This window comes from Crocodylus porosus, unplaced genomic scaffold, assembly GCF_001723895.1.
Source record: "Crocodylus porosus isolate Cpor-Errol unplaced genomic scaffold, CroPor_comp1, whole genome shotgun sequence".
Classification (NCBI taxonomy): Eukaryota; Metazoa; Chordata; order Crocodylia; family Crocodylidae; genus Crocodylus; species Crocodylus porosus.
In genome coordinates, this window is record NW_017728943.1 from 30,966,909 (window position 1) to 30,973,455 (window position 6,547).

Sequence of the window (6,547 nt, forward strand, 5' to 3'; positions counted from 1 at the left end):
GGCAAGTGATTAAAAGGTTTAAGTGACACCTAATGCACTGTTAAGTTGCTATGTCCTGCAAAGGCATCTGGAAATGATTTCTCTCTCTTTAGATAGATTTTTGGAAGAAAACTTAACATGACTTCCCCCACCCTTAAGAAGTTAACAAGGAGCAATAAAGACAAGGTGAAGGATAACTGGTATAAAAGCTTTGACCATGCAATATTCATTTTTTTCCATAAAGGATTCAACAAATATAGATACAAAATTAAATAATCGGGCATCTGCAACTTTCTATTTTGTTCCAAGTTGCCTGTGGAAGTCGGATTAATCAGAACAAAATGCGAGTGATGGAAATTTGACAATGTTAATGAAACCTGAAGATGTACAGTCCTAAGGCTAACTCCTTGGGGAGGATAAGCATCAGAGAGCAACATGGACTGAGGAATGGAAACAATGATGGATGAGTTTAATTGATTCTTTTGAAAGGACCCTGACTTAATTAACATAAAAATATGGGCAAAGATCACTAGATGCAGCAAGGGTCAAATTTTAGGCTAAGGCCTCCAAAAGTGATAACGTTACACAAGGGACAAAAGCAAAAACTTGGCACTAAAACAACTCTTTCCTGTTTATATCTCTTGAGAGCTAATTGAAGATGATGAATGATATTCGTTAAATGGCTGCCGATCTGTTTTGCATGGATTTGGGAGTGATCAATTCCCCAGCATCATCATAGGCCAGCTGGAAAATATTTGCTTCTAGCCTGATGTTTTATAATTCTGAATTTTCGACAAGTTATGTTTGACAGCTATATTTGGAAAATTAGACTGAATCTGAGCTCCTCTAGCCCTTTATACCTTCTCTCCATCAGTTGCCTTACCCTTTGTAATGTATTAGATACATGCTTTATAGCAAATACAGACAAAGGCAAAGGTGCACCAGATCTGGCAGGCTGGAATGCTTGGAGGCTTAATATACTCTGGTTCCACTTCTGGAAATGACGTGGAAGTTTGTACCTAATCCTCTACATGCCTAGAAAAGAAACATGCAACATGATGATTTGCACGTTGGCCACTTAGATGAAGTGGTTTTACTGTTGAGGGCGTAGTCACAGAATCATACAGAAGTAGGGCTGGAATAGCCTTTAAGCCCTTCTGAGACAGGATTATCCTTATCCAAATCATCTCATACAAATCCATTGTCTAATCTTTTAGCAAAACTGCACAGTCAACCCTGCCACAACCACAAAATATAACCTAACTTGTTTTAAGTAAAGCAGGGGCATCATGGTGACCAATGTCCTGCTACTGTAAAGGTTGTTAATATACACTCAAGCGATCCCAGGAAGAGATCCATGCCCCCGACTGCAGAAGAAGGTAAAAATGCCAACAGTCCATACCAGTCTGCTATATTTGAGGTCAGGAAGGAATTTTACCCCATGGTCAATAGTCTGACCATGGGTGACTGGTGCCTCCTGAGTCTAGGCTAAACCAGCAAAACCCGAAGTGCACTTCTGCTGGCACTTACGGTTTTTGGCTGGCACTTCCAGGGGGTGCACGGGCACCCCCTACATGTTGCCAGTGACTTTGACTCTGAGCAGAGGGGCAAGACTCTCTAACCAGGAACCTTCAGGTTATGTCTCAGCAGGAGCAGTGACACACCCTAGTCAAAATCCCCAGCTTTGGCTTCAACACCTAATGCCTTTGAGGAAGTCTTAAAAAAAACCCAAACCCTGACACATGTAGCAGTGAGGGTGGAGATGGCAGGGGGAGCAAAAAAAATGTATAATGTAGCAGCAAAAATATAATGGCATTTTTATTGCAGGGAGGCAGAAGATAGAGCCAGTTTGTTTCCTCAAAGATACCCAACAGTGTATCTAAAACCTTATGACTCAAACAATCTAACTGCAAGGGGAATAAAATACCATACACGTAGATCCCGCATAAAATAGTCAAACTTCAAATAAAAGCACACAGTAAGTCAGCCTCACTGTAGGCCAACCACATATAAAAGCAAGCTGTAAAACCAGCCCAACAGAGCCAAACCACATGTAAAAACATGTTAAAAACCAGCCTCAGCCTAGCCAAACTACATATAAATCAAAGTCTATGTGTTTATCTGAACCATCCAATGCTCTCGAGAACCCCTTCAGGGGGTTAGGGGTCCTTCTGGCTCTACACCTTCCTAATGTTGTTTTCTCTTTAGGAATGGCCAATGGCTTAGTAACCTCATCGAGCATCTTCAGTGCCTATTCTCCCTTGCCATGGCTTTAGGGAGCCATTAGGTAAGCCTGCTGTCTCCTTACTTGGGTCCTGGATTGTTTTTGAAGGAATAATAAAGAAGCTTTGCTTTACTTTGAAGCTAGGGAGCAATCCAGAGCCAAGCTTTGGAGAGACCAAAATGTAGTCCACGTCCTGAGTGATGCAGAGGGAGTCCCTTAAACTTTATTCTTCTTGAACAAAGAGTCAAAATGGCTTCTAGTAACCTTCCTGACCACACAGGATCAGCTAAGATGAAAAGGACTAGGTGAAAAGAAGATAATTTTGTGTCTCATGTGTACATCTCAAAATGAAAGAATAACCAAAATGTATTGCTGTGTTTCTAGTCATCCTAACAGCAAAATATTGTACATTAATTTCTGACAGGAAAAAAAAATCAATGTTTCATAAAACATTTTCCAATACATAGAGGCTTCATGACTGAAAATGTAAGCAGCTTTCATTTAAAAGACTTTACATTTACCAATATCTAATCAGTTATTATTTCTGCTTTCAGGACCAGATCCATGAAAAGGATAAATTAGGTATTACTAGTAAAAAAATGCATCTATTTTTTTAGATGCCACCCAGGGCTGCTCTGACCCAGCTCCATGTGCTGCGGTCCAGGATTCATGTTCAAATGGTGTGCCTGGGAGTAATAAACTCCAGTCTGACGTGCACTAGAGTTTGTTTCGCATTAATTGCACATGTAGACTCTCCCTGTAGGTCATTGACAGAGCCGGGATTAGAACCCAGGTCTTTTGTATGGTAAGCCCCTAAATAGAGCTCGTTATCATTTTCAGTGAGAAATTCCAGTAATAAGTGTGTTGAAAAGCATCCGTTTCCTGCTGTATCACCAGAAAATTAGCACATACGGACTGTCTTTAAGAGCACAGCCATCATGTATCTACAAAATGTGTACACTGTGTAGTATAGGAAGACTTAAATTGGAAAAAACAGCTTGTAGAAGCTGAGAGAAGAAGGTTTAATGGTTTGTTCAGGCAATGGGAGTTAGTCTTAGCTTATGCTTTATTGTTTAAATTCACTAGTATTTAACATGCTGTTGAAGAGATGGTGGAGGGAAGGGGGTGAATTTTTCTGAGATAATCCAGGATTCCAGCCCTAAAGCCGGTTTATAGGTAACATAATCTTTGAAGTCAGCAGGTCACATCTTTATTTTCTGTCAATCCACATAGTTCCATTTACTTGACTTAGAGAGATAACAAGTTCCATCAGCAGAGGATCTGGCCTAACAAACCAACTTTAGTCTCCTACTAAGAAGCCATTGCTCTATTGAAATCAGGTCCAAATGAACATTTTACCTGAAGAAGGAACCACACAGAAATTTTAGGGTTTCGCTGCTTACATGTCTCTTCTCTATACAGTTTTATTCAGTTTTGTTTTAAATGTGATGGTTATTTTTCCGAGTTTATTCCATTCCATTGTCAGAGCAGGTAAAATAATTACTAGACAAAGTTTCCAAAATTTAGAAAATGAGGTATGTGATTTTTTTTTCTCTGTCCATTCTTAACATTTTTTTGAAAAAATTGTGAGGATATCTGTGCAATAATCTATTCTGCATAGTTCACTATACTTTCCATATGCAACACTATATGAATACTTTTTTTTCCTTTATCCATTCTGGGGAACTCCTTCCTATTCTGGCAGATAGAATATTTCCCATAAAATATAGTAATGCAGGGCCAGTATGGTGAAAAAAAGAAATATAGGAGAGGGGACAAGATGTCTTGCCCACTTCCATAACAGTAACCCATTGATTAGTGTGCACTTCATGCTCCTTTCTCAGCACATCTACACAAGAAGTTTACTGTGAAGTTGATTAGGGTGCACAAAACTAATAAACTCAGCAGCAGGGTAGTCTTCTAAAATACAAGTACTACCCTGCTGTGGAGTCTTTTCATGCAGAGCAGCATATGTGTAGACGCTGCCCTGGATGGCTGGGGCACAGAGTACTTCAGCGTGGGGCTAGCTGGCAGGCAGCTCCCATGCTGAAACACCTCCATGCCTCAGCCAGCACCCCCAGCCCCCTTTCCCCTCCCAGCCCCATTGCACATGGAGTCCTGGGCCCCCTGCCAGCCTGGGCTGTCCAACCAGGATCCATGTACTGCGCACAAGAAAAAACTCAAGAGATATATGCTCTGGATGTTTTGTTCCCAGGCACACGGTTTGAATGTGTGCCTGGTTGCAAAAAACTCCAGGGCAATGTACACATTAATTGCACATGTAGACATGCCCTCTGTGCCCAGTCTACAGAGGATCAGTGTGTCACAACCCCAGCTTCTACTCATACCATAGTGTTTTGAGGGTTTAGTTCCAGAGGTCTTAGGTTTAATTCCTGATGTGCTAGTCAAATGTCAGCTTTTGCACAGGTGTGGGGTTATTCCATGATCCCTGAACACAGGGACTGGCCTCTGTGGCGAAAGCAATCTCAAACAAGAAACAAAACGGCATGATAGTGGAAAAACCAACTACAAATGAAATGCTTCCTTAAGGTACAGCAGAAACTGGTACAGTTTCCCTGTGTGTTCATAGCACCCATAATACAAGTTTCAATGTAGTCCTTAGTATTTCATTTTATTAATACATAAACCAAGGCTCGACTGACATTTAAAACGAGTAATCTAATGAACAGGAACAGCATTTCTTATTCATTGCACTATCTATATATCTATATCCTTTAACAAGTACCATCTACTATTTTGTCAATTAAGCTGTGCCTGTCTATAACATGAATCATGCTTCTATTAATGCAAAAGATTTTCCTTATGGGCATACTGACGGTCACTGTGAAAGTAACTAGAGAAGAGTACTGAACTTCAATTGCTGTCCTGTAAACCCCAAAAACATTACAGTGATTTACCACAACAATAAGCTGAAAAGGAGGAAATAAATGGAGATGCAGAGAAACAGATTAGTGAAGGGAAAATTCTATAGAGCTCAGACTTAGAAGCAGTGGGTGACATCCTGAACACTTTGAAGTCAAGGGGAATTTTACCATTGATTTTATAAGAGCAAGTATTCTACCAAAAGAGTTTCCAGTGAAGTAGAAGACTGTTGTAGAAAGAGGAGCATGTACAAAAGAAATCAGACATGCTGTGAAAGACGTGATCTTTTTAACCATAGCTGTGGCATCTAGAGAGTATAGGTTATGTATTACTTTTGCTCTTTCTTCTCCTAACTTTGTGCCAGTATCTGGTTATCTGATATATTTTAATAATGTATGTGAACTTTAGATGAAAAGGTCAAGCTAAACCCTGATTTCAAGTCTTAGCTCTCTGAAACATACGGTTGATTGTACACACAGATTTGTAATGTATACACTCATAATGCATGCTTAAAAAATTCCTCTGATCATCATTAAACATTCACACTAAAGTCCACCCTTTTGGCTAGCTCCACTACTAGCGCATCATCATATGCTTATGAGTCATAATTCACAATGCTGGATGCTCTGCAGATCATGGAGAAGATTTATTTCTCCCTGAGTGCAGGTCATTTCCATACTCAATATGTCTCTGAAAGAGCAAGGTTTTATTTTGCCTCATTCACCTTTGAAAAAACTGTTGATTAAGTCTTGCTTGTTGAAACATCATTATTGTGGGCCATGGCATTGTGGCAGAGAGAAAGAACACAGCCTACTCTTCAGATCACCAGCTGAGTGAAAGAGTGCTTAGAAAAGTCCTCCTTTAACTTGTGGTTTGAAAAAGTGTAATATGGGGAAAATATGAGAAAAGGCAGGGGAAAATTAGGAGAAAATAAAGGTTCCTGTGGAGACCCCTACTCATATAATGGCTTTTCTGACTGCAGCAGGCCAACAAAACTACATGCCTCTTCTCCCAATCCTACCACAATCGCCCTGACGGTTGCAAGCTCCAGCTTAATTCAAAACCCATTGAGGACAAAGGGAACTGTCTTCATCTGGCTTGGGATTAAGCACAAAAGAAAGCTGGTATACAGAAAAAAGAGCCCACTTAATTCCTCCCCCACCCCAAAGTTTAAAATATTCTAACAAAAACAATGACCTTAATATAGAGAATTTATTTCACCTTAAGTCCTCAAGTTTCCCACCAAGTTATGAGTCCTTAGGAAATCCCCTTTGCCTCCATTCTTATTGCTTAAGCAGGCCATCCTGTTTCTGGTCTAATGACAATCTTTGGCCAAATAACCCCAAATAAAAACACAGAGGCAAATCACAAAGAATTACTGTAAATACTAAAGTCAGAATGTGGTACAGTATTTGCTGCTACCCATCATTATTACTTCTTCATTAGATACCTTATACCCTC

General features: G+C 40.0%; 1 long non-coding RNA gene across 1 annotated transcript; it reads right to left on the minus strand.

Moving 5' to 3' along the window:
• Positions 1 to 868: 868 nt before the first annotated feature.
• LOC109319505 lies at positions 869 to 5,958 on the minus strand. Its single transcript, XR_002103523.1, has 3 exons — positions 5,811 to 5,958; positions 3,447 to 3,562; positions 869 to 1,014 (listed from the first exon to the last, which is right to left on the minus strand). It is a non-coding gene; the product is annotated as an uncharacterized LOC109319505 (long non-coding RNA).
• Between the last annotated feature and the right edge of the window lie 589 nt (positions 5,959 to 6,547).